We start from the raw sequence: 10,431 nt of genomic DNA, 5'->3' as shown, positions 1-10,431 counted from the left end.
AGTAATTGATAGAATAAAATTTAAAAAATAGCAAAGGCATAGAAATTCTCAACAACACTATCAACCACCTTGATTGACTTAATTGACATTTTAGGGAAATATACCCAACAACTACAGAATACACATTCTTTTCATGCCCACATATTACACTCACCAAAAACAGACCATACATGGGCCATAAAACTAGTCTCAATAAATTTCAAAAGATTAAAATCCTACAGAGTATATGCTCCGACCATAATACAATTAAAATAGAAATTAGTAACAGTTAAGATATCTAGTAACATCCCAAATATTTGGGAACTAAACAACACACTTCTAAATAGTTGATAAGTCAAAGAATAAATCACAAGGAGAAATTTAAATATTTCAAAATGAATGATAATGAAAATACAGCATATCAAATGTATGGGATGCACACAAGTAGTGATTATAGCAGAGGTTCCCAAAATTTCTAGGTTCACAGTGCCTTTATTGTCTCAGTAATCTCTTAGAGTGCCCCTGGACAAAAAAAAAAAAAAAAAAAAAAAATTACGTAAGAGTTCTATTTATTAAGTACAGTCGTGTGTTGCTTAATGATGGGTTTACAATCTGAGAAACACTTCATTAGGCCGTTTCATCATTGTGCAAACATCATAGGGCGTATTTACACAAACCTAGATGGTATAAGCTACTACACACCTAGGCTATATGGTATAGCCTATTGCTCCTAGGCTACAAACCTGCACTGCTGTCCCTGTACTGAATACTGTAGGCAATTGTAACATAGTAGTAGGTATTGTGTATCTAAACATAAAAAAGGTACAGTATATAAGATAAAAAATGGTACATCTGTATAGGATACTTTCCATGAGTGAAGCGTGCAGGAAGTTGCTCTGAGTGAGCAAATGGTGAGTGGCTATGAAGGCCTAGGATGTTACTGTACGCTACTGCTGACTTCACAAACACTATACACTTCAGCTACACTAAATTTATTTAAAATGGCAATAGTAAATTAACCTTAGCTTACTGTAACTTTTTTACTTTATAAACGTCTTAAATTTTCTTTAACATTTTTAGGCCCTTTTGTAATACATATCTTAAAACACAAACACATTATACAGCTGTACAAAAACACTTTCTTTCTTTAAATTCTTATTCTAAAAGATTTTAAAAACAGAAAGATTTTTTTCTATTTTTAAAATTTTTTATTTTTTGCTTTTACTTTTAAAACTTTTTTGTTAAAAACTGAGGCACAAATGCACACATTAGCCTAGACCTACACAGCGTCAAAGTGATCAGTATCACTGTCTTCCACCTCCACATTTTGTCCCACTGGAAGTTCTTCGAGGACAATAACGTGCATGGAGCTGTCATCTCCTATAACAATTTCTTCTTCTGGAATGCCTTCTGAAGGCTCTGCCTGAGGCTCTTCTTGAGAAGGTGACACTCTTTTCAGAAATATGTCTATGGTGGCTTGTTTGGTTTGTTTCTTTTTTTTATCATAGATTTGCTTGCAAGCAGATAATGCACCATGAACATTCCTCTCTATTAATGAAAGCCTTTTGGTGTTGGGGTCCATGTTTTCAAAGTTTTTGAGAAGCTTCTGCTAAACTCTTTTTTTTTTTTTTTTTTTGAGACAGAGTCTCACTCTGTTGCCCTGGCTAGAGTGAGTGCCGTGGCGTCAGCCTAGCTCACAGCAACCTCAAACTCCTGGGCTCAAGTGATCCTACTGCCTCAGCCTCCCGAGTAGCTGGGATTACAGGCATGCGCCACCATGCCCGGCTAATTTTTTCTATATATTTCTAGTTGTCCAATTAATTTCTTTCTAATTTTTAGTAGAGACAGGGTCTCGCTCTTGCTCAGGCTGGTTTCGAACTCCTGAGCTCAAACAATCCGCCCGCCTCGGCCTCCCAGAGAGCTAGGATTACAGGCGTGAGCCACCGCGCCCAGCCGGTTTCTGCTAAACTCTTCACTGTGAATTTTCTTGGGGGTTCTTTTTCTTTGCCTGCTGCTATAAGTTCTTGGCTCTTCTTCATCTGTGCATTCCTGATCCAGTTCCAAAAACTCCTCATTAGTCAGTTCCTCAGGAACCACTCCTAGGAGCTCCTCAGTGTCATCCTCATCCATGCCCAGGTTAAAGTTGTTTGCCTTCTCAACCACAGCCTTGTTGATTTTTGCAACCTCCTCATCCCTGGCAAATGCTTTGAAGTTATGGGCAAACCTCCTGAGTGTCTTCTTCCAGATGCCACTCATATACTCCCTGGTGGCATCATCCCAAGCCCAAGCAAGTTTCTTGATACAGTCATAGATGTTGTAATCCTTCCAGAGTTGCATCAGTGTCTTCTCAGTGTCTTCCACAGTTGCAGCAACAGCCTGGGCAAAGGTCCTCCTGAGGTTGTAGGCCTTAAAAGCTGCTGTAAGTCCTTGATCCATTGGTTGGATAAAGGTGGTGTTTGGGGGGAGAAACACCACTTTGATATTGGGATGAAGATGACCAATAAAAGGAGTATGTGCAGGAGCATTATCAACAATAAACAAAATCTTGAAAGGTATGTTATTCTCCAAATAGTACATCTCCATTTTGCTGGCAAAGCAATTAGGAGGGCATCTTGGAAAAGGAGATGGGTCATCCGTGACTTCTATTGCTCCCTTAGTGCACTGGCAGGGTGTGCTTACTGATACACTTGAAGGCCCTGGGGTTCTCACTGTGTCAGATCGCAAAGGGTTTCCAATTTGTAGCCTAAGTAAGACTGTTAGCTGTCCTTAAAAGCCTTGAAACCTGGCATTGAACTGGCCTCCTTATGGATGAAAGTCCTTTCAGACATCTGTTTCCAGGGCAGAGAGGTTTCATCATATTGAAGATTTGCTCTGGCAAGTAATTTTCCTCCACAATCGGCCTATCTGGAGTTTCCAAAAACACTTCAGCTGCCTTCACGTCAGCACTCACAGACTCCCCATTCACTTTCACATTAGGTAATGAATTGTTTAAACCACACAGAGCTAGCAGTAAATTCAACATCATAGTCAGGTCCAGCCTTTTTTTCTATAAAACAACTTTTTGCTTTGGCCGCAATTGTCATGGTACTGAGACCCTCTGTGCTGAGACACTTCTGTGTCTGCTCTGCAATGCAGGTCATTTGAAGTTTCTTCGTATCTGAGAGAGGCTCTTCTTGAATTTTTTTAGTCTCATTGACTTCAACGAAGCAGATCCCTTAACAGCTTCTGTCACTTCATTCTTGTTCTTCAAGATCGTAGCTATGATGGAATGGGACATGCCTGACTGGGAAGACATAATCATCACTGAATTCCCACCTTTGTAGACCTTCATCACTTTTAACTTTGTTACCAGGTCAATTGCTTGATGCAGCCTCTACTGACAATATTAGCCATGGATTCTGTATGCTTAGGGGCCATGATGAGCAAAACAACACGAGATTAAATCAAGCACAAGAGAAAATGATGTGATCATCTGAGGCATTCATATATGCCAACAACAGTCAAGCTGAAGATCAAATCAAAAACGCAATTCCTTTTACAATAGCCTCAAAGAAAATTAAATATCTAGGAATATATTTAACGAAAGATGTAAGAGACTTACACAGGGAGAACTATGAAACACTAAAAAAAGAAATTGTAGAAGATGTAAACAGATGGAAAAACCTACCTTGCTCATGGATTGGTAGAATCGATATTGTTAAAATGTCCATACTACCTAAAGTGATCTACAGAATTAATGCAATCCCTATCAAAATCCCATTATCATTCTTCACAGATCTGGAAAAAATAATTCTACGCTTTGTATGGAACCAGAAAAGACCTCGTATAGCCAAAGCAATCTTAAGTAAAAAGAACAAACTGGGAGGTATCAGTTTACCAGACACTACCAAGCTATAGTAACTAAAACAGCTTGGTACTGGCACAAGAACAGAGACATTGACCTCTGGAACAGGACTGAGAATCTAGAGATGAAACCATCTGCATATGGTAATCTAATCTTTGACAAAGCTGACAAAAACATACACTGGGGAAAAGAATCTCTTTTCAATAAATGGTGCTGGGAAAACTGGATAGCTACATGCAGAAGATTGAAACTAGACCCCCACCTCTCACCTCTCACAAAAATCAATGCAAGATGGATAACATACTTAAACCTAAGGCATGAAACCTTAAGAATTCTAAATGATGATGTGGGGAAGACCCTTTCAGACATCAGCCTAGGCAAGGAATTCTTGAAGAAGAACCCCAAAGCAATCGCCGCAGCAACAAAAATAAGTAAGTGGGATCTAATCAAATTAAAAAGCTTCTGCACTGCCAAGGAAACCATCATTAGAGTGAATAGACAGCCCACAGAATGGGAAAAAATATTTGCTCTCTACACATCTGATAAAGGGCTAATAACCAGAATCTATCTAGAACTCAAAAAAATCAACAAGAAAAAATCAAACAACCCCATCAACAAATGGGCAAAGGAAATGAACAGAAACTTTTCAAAAGAAGACAGAATAATGGCCAGCAAACATATAAAAAAATGCTCAACATCTCTAATCATTAGAGAAATGCAAATCAAAACCACAATGAGATATCACCTAACCCCAGTGAGATTGGCCTCTATCAAAAAATCACAAAACAACAAATGCTGGCGAGGATGTGGAGAGTCAGGAACACTCTTACACTGCTGGTGAGACTGCAAATTAGTGCAACCTCTGTGGAAAAGAATTTGGAGATACCTCAGAGAGCTAAAAATAGAAATACCATTCGATCCAGCAATAGCACTATTAGGCATCTACCCAAAAGAGCACAAAACATTCTACGATAAAGACATCTGCACCCGAATGTTTATGGCAGCACAATTCACTATTGCAAGAATGTGGAAACAACCCAAGTGCCCGTCAATCCATGAGTGGATTATTAAAATTTGGTATATGTTTACAATGGAATATTACTCAATCATAAGAAACGACAGTGATCTAGCACCTCTTATACTTTCCTGGATTAAACTTAAGCCCATTATCCAAAGTGAGGCACCACAAGAGCAGAAGAACGGGATCCACTTGTACTCGCCATCAAATTGGTACTAACTGATCAACACTAGGTTGATCACATGGCAGAAACACTCTCTAGGGATTAGGGGGATGGGGGGCAAATCTACAACTAAAGGACATGGGGAGCACTAAAGGGAGGGAAGGGCATGCCTTTAACCCGCATTTGGGTGAGGCAAAGACATAAAGTGTAACTATAATGTTTGTACCCTCACAATACCCTGGAATAATAAAAAAAAAAAACAAAGATACAACACTTGGTAAACACAAGGTGTAGGAGGCTGCGGGGGTAAAACACGGCATACTGTTTTATAGCACACTTTTTTTTAAATAGAAGGAGCACGCTCTAGAATACTGATCAAAGTATGGTATAGTAAATATACAAACCATTAACATATTCACTTATTATCATTAACAAGTATTATGTATGTACATAGCTGTACGTGCTATACTTTTAAGTGACTGGCACATCAGTGGGTTTGTTTACACCAGCATCACCATGAGCACATGAGTAGTGTGTGGCACTACATTATGATCTCTGTGACATCACTAAGCGACAGGAATTTTTCAGCTCTATTATAATCTTATGGGATCACCATCATAACACATGGTCCGTCATTGACCAAAACATCCTTATGCAGTGCATGGTTGTAGTTAGATCCAAATAACTTAATAACTATTTAAATCCTAACAACATACTAGCTATTTGAAAAAAAATACACATAAATTTAAAGAATAGATAATCTTAATAACCTTAAATAACACAATTTACTTAATAATGGGATGTGAGTACGTGTTGAGCCCTGCACAACTTCTCAGACCTGAGAGTCTGATTGCACACCACCACATTTATTTTCTGTTCCACACTGATTTTCACATAGTGCTTGCTTTTTATCACAGTTATGCTGAATACTCAGCTTCACAAAGATATATCCTCAAAAAGAATGTTATGTGACCTCATGCTGAAACTACGAATTACCTCAAGCTACATAGTTTTTGTGGTGTCCAACAGGGATCATTATGTTTTCCTTGGATTTTTAAAATACCCTATGCTGCCCTTGTGCATTTGCTGCAGGACCCAGGATACCTTGGCACATGGTTTGGGAAACACAGGCTAAGAGGAAAATGCATAGACTTAAATACATATATTAGAAGAAAGGTGTAAAAAGATAATTATAGTTAAATGTGGCAAGTAGGTACAGGCTAGAAGGATTTGGAAAAGCATTACAGAAAAAGTTCGAACTGCCTTGAGTAGACTGTAAGTAGAAATTTGGACATTGAAGACATTGCCAATGGGGGCTCAAAAGGAAGTGAACACGTACTGAAAACTGGAAGAAGAGCAGATCTTTTTATATAATGGCAGAAAGCCAAAGAGAAAATGTCTACATCCTGATGACATCATTTGAGTCCCTGGACCCAGCTTTGCTTGAAGCCAGATGAACTCCTGCTCCTGGACAATGAATTTTATATTCTGCTTAAACAAATTTAAACTGGGTTTTTAATACTTGCAACTGATCATTAGTGAAATATGTACTAAATAAATAAACTATGCAACTGTTGTTGAAATTAGGAGGCAAATTTTTTGATTATTTGCTACTGCATTTAATGCTAATAAAATGTTGTAAGCTGTACAAAGACAGAATCCACCCAATACATCAACATTCAAAGAGAATATGAAACTATCTCCTTTTTTATTAAGAGACTGAGTGATGCTATGTTGCCCCAACTGGCCTCAAACTCCTGGGCTCAAAGGACTCCCAAGTCGCTGGGATTATAGCTGCTGCAACCAGCCGAAACAGCCTTTTGAGTTCAGCCTGTCTTCTGTACCGTGTGCTATGCAAAGTTCTCTGCATGTGAGCGATTGCCAGATCTTTATTTTTTACTGCACACCATAACATCCTGTGGAATTTACTGGCTCAAAGTTTGTTATTAACACAAACAGAAATATGGATGCTAAAATCACACGGCAGAACTCTTGTTACAGTCACCCAAATGACCCAGGACATACTTGTATTAATTTTTTGTTATTATTAAAATAAAAACCCCAAAATATAACAATTCTTGCAAAGAAATGTGGATCCAGGGGTCTACAGGCTCCAGTTTGAGAAACACTGTTGTAAGTGATAGAAAACCATTCAACAATTAAAACTGGGATGACTTCCTTATCATGGTAGGCAAAGCATGCTGAACATACTTCGACCTCTCCTGAGTCACTCAAGACTCATTATTCTAAATATTGACAATTTCTCAGCTCCATCAGAACCTAATAAATGTTAGGATATGTATGTATGTGTGTGGGATACTCTACCTATACTAATTAGCCCCAAATTGCTGTATTTGGGGCCCTTTTATCAGCTTTGGGTAGTTTTTCTATCTCCATCCCTAGCCATCAGTTTCCTTTTATCTTGTTTTCCTTTTATCTTGAGATACAATACTTTGAACTCCTATTTCCATTTTTAAAATGGAAATAAACATAATACGTATATCCTAGTAATTTGTAAGAATTAAAACTAAGTAATTTATTGAATTAGTATCTGTCACTTAATTGCTCAATAAATATTTGATAATCACTTATATATAAGCCAAATTTAGCTCCAGACTGACATCTCTCCTGAAAGCCAATTGATATCTGATACCTCTGTTTAGAAATCTGATAGGTGTTGTGGTAGACTGATTGCAAAAATATCCCAATTCTTCATCTCTCCCTATAACCATGCCCTTTGCAATGTGATATTGCCACTCTTCCCATCAAGAGGTGGAGTCTACTTAGGGTTACTAACCATCCCGGTTTGCCCAGGATTGAGGGGTTTCCTGGCACACAGGACTTAGAGTGCTAAAACCAGGAAAATCATGGGCAAACCAAGATGAATTGGTCACCCTGAGTTCCCTTTTCCTTTGGAATCTGGGCTGGCCTGTGACTTGCTTTGACCAATCGAATGCAGTGGAAGTGACATTGTGCAAATTCCAAGCTTGGACCTCAAAAGGCATCATGCATTTCTCCTCTCTCTCACATCCCTGTCACAGCCACATGAACAGACACAGGTTAGCCTGGTAGTTGGTGAGATGGCCTGGTCACCCTTGTCACATTGGCTGACAGCCAGCCAATTGCCAGCTGTATGAGTGAGGCCATTCCAGCTTCCAACTGAGTCAGCCCACCATGGACACATGAGTAGACATAGGCAAGATCAGCTGAGCCTGGCCCAATCAGTTGATCCATAGACTTATGAACAATAATAGATGCTTATTATTTGAAGCTACTGAGTTTGGGGGTAGTTTGTGTTAATTCTACTTGCTAAGTATTTCTGGAATTCACTCACTTCTTAACATTCCCCTCTACCTAGTTTATGGCACCATCACATGGCACCTAAACTGTAGCAAAAGCCACTTAGTTGCCCTCCCCACAACCATTCTTGTCCCCTTCTCCAGACAACAGAGTGTCTTTTTAACTAGAAAGAAAGAAAGAAAAGAAAACCTCTACGACAGACTCTGTTAAGAGGATGCAAAGGGTAGGAGAAAATATCTGTAAATCACGCATCCAACAAAGACTGCAAATATTTAAAAAAGCTCTCAAAACTCAACAGGAGAAATACAAACAATCCAATTAGAATATGGGCAAAAGACATGAAGAGACATTTCACCAAAAAAGATAGATAGATGACAGAAGATAAATATAGATAGATAGATATCTATATGACAAATAAGCACATGAAAATGTACCCATTATCTTAGCCCTTAGGAAAATGCAAATTGAAACCACAATGAGTTACCACCACACACCTATCAGAATAATAGCTAAAATAAAAAACAGTGGCAATACCAAATGCTGGTGAGGATGTAGAGAGACTGGATCATTCATACATTGCTGGTGAAAATATATTGTACAGTCACTGTGGAAAGGAGTTTGAAAATGTATTTGTTTGCTAGGATTGCCATAACAAAGTACCACATACAGTGCCTTAGACAATAGAAATTTGGCCGGGCAAGTTGGCTGATGCCTGTAATCCTAGCATTCTGAGAGGCCGAGGCAGGAGGATCACTTGAGGCAGGAGTTTGAGAGCAGCCTGAGCAAGAGTGAGACCCCATCTCCACTAAAAATAGAAAAATTAGCCAAGCATTGTGGTGTGCACCTATAGTCCCAGCTACTCGGGAGGCTGAGGCAGGAAGATCACTTGAGCCCAGGAGTTTGAGGTTGCAGTGAGCTGTGACCATGCCACTGTACTCTATGTGGGGGGGAAGGTGTTTTTTTCTTTTTTTTGAGACAGAGTCTCGCTCTGTCACTCCCTCCCCCACCTCCTCACCGCCGTGGAGACGGGGTCTCACTCTTGCTCAGGTTGCTCTCAAACTCCTGACCTTGGCCTCCTAGAGTGCTAGGGTTATAGGCATGAGCCACCTCATCCAGCCTAGGGTTGGTTTCTTGTAAGGCCTCTCACCTTGGCTTGTAGAGGGATGACTTCTCCCTTTGTGTTCACAGGGTCTTCCCTCTCTAGGTGTCTGTGCCCTCACATCTTTTTTTTAAGGGGCGCCAGTCTAATTGGATTAGGGCCCACCCTAATGATCTCATTTTAACTTCATTACCCCTTCAAATACCCTATCTCCAAATACAGCACATTCTGAGCTACTGAGGGTTAGGACTTCAGCATGTGGATATTGAGGAGATGCAATCAAGCTCACAGCAGGCAGTTGCTTTAAAAATTATATATGTAACTACCATACAACCCAGCAATTGCACTCCTGGGCATATATCCCAGAGAAATGAAGACTTGTGTTAACACAAAAACATATACACAAATGTTCATAGCAGCTTTATTCTTAATAACTAAAATCTGGAAACAACCCAGATTTCCTTCAATGGATGAATAAACAAACTGTCATACATACATACCATGGAATATTACTCAAAGATAAAAAAGGATAAATTATTGATACACACAACAATCTGGATGGATCTCCAGATAATTATGTTCAGTGAAAAAAGTCAATTTCAAAAGGTTTCATACCATATGATTCCACTTATATGACATTATTGAAGTGGCATGCACCCATAGTCCCAGCTACTCAGGAGGCTGAGGCAGGAGGATCACTAGAGCCCAGGAGTTTGGTCTGGCCTGGGCAACAGAGCAAGACCCCATCTCTAATACACAGATAGATGGGTAGGTAGATAAATAGATATATATCCTTGTTGATTTGCACTATAATTTCATGCTACCATTAGGGAAAACTGCATAAAGGGTACAAAGAATCACTCTTTATTATCTCTTACAACTACATATGAATCTATGATTATCTCAAAATAAAAATTTTAACGAAAAAATTCTAAACCTTTAGAATTTTCCATTGTTCTTGAGCCAAAAACCTATTAGATCCTACGTGATCTATCCCCAGCCTAACTTTCCAGCCCCACCTTGCATTC

This window comes from Propithecus coquereli, unplaced genomic scaffold (assembly GCF_000956105.1).
Source record: "Propithecus coquereli isolate 6110/MARCELLA unplaced genomic scaffold, Pcoq_1.0 Scaffold34, whole genome shotgun sequence".
Taxonomy (NCBI): Eukaryota; Metazoa; Chordata; class Mammalia; order Primates; family Indriidae; genus Propithecus; species Propithecus coquereli.
Note: the sequence above shows the minus strand (reverse complement) of the source record.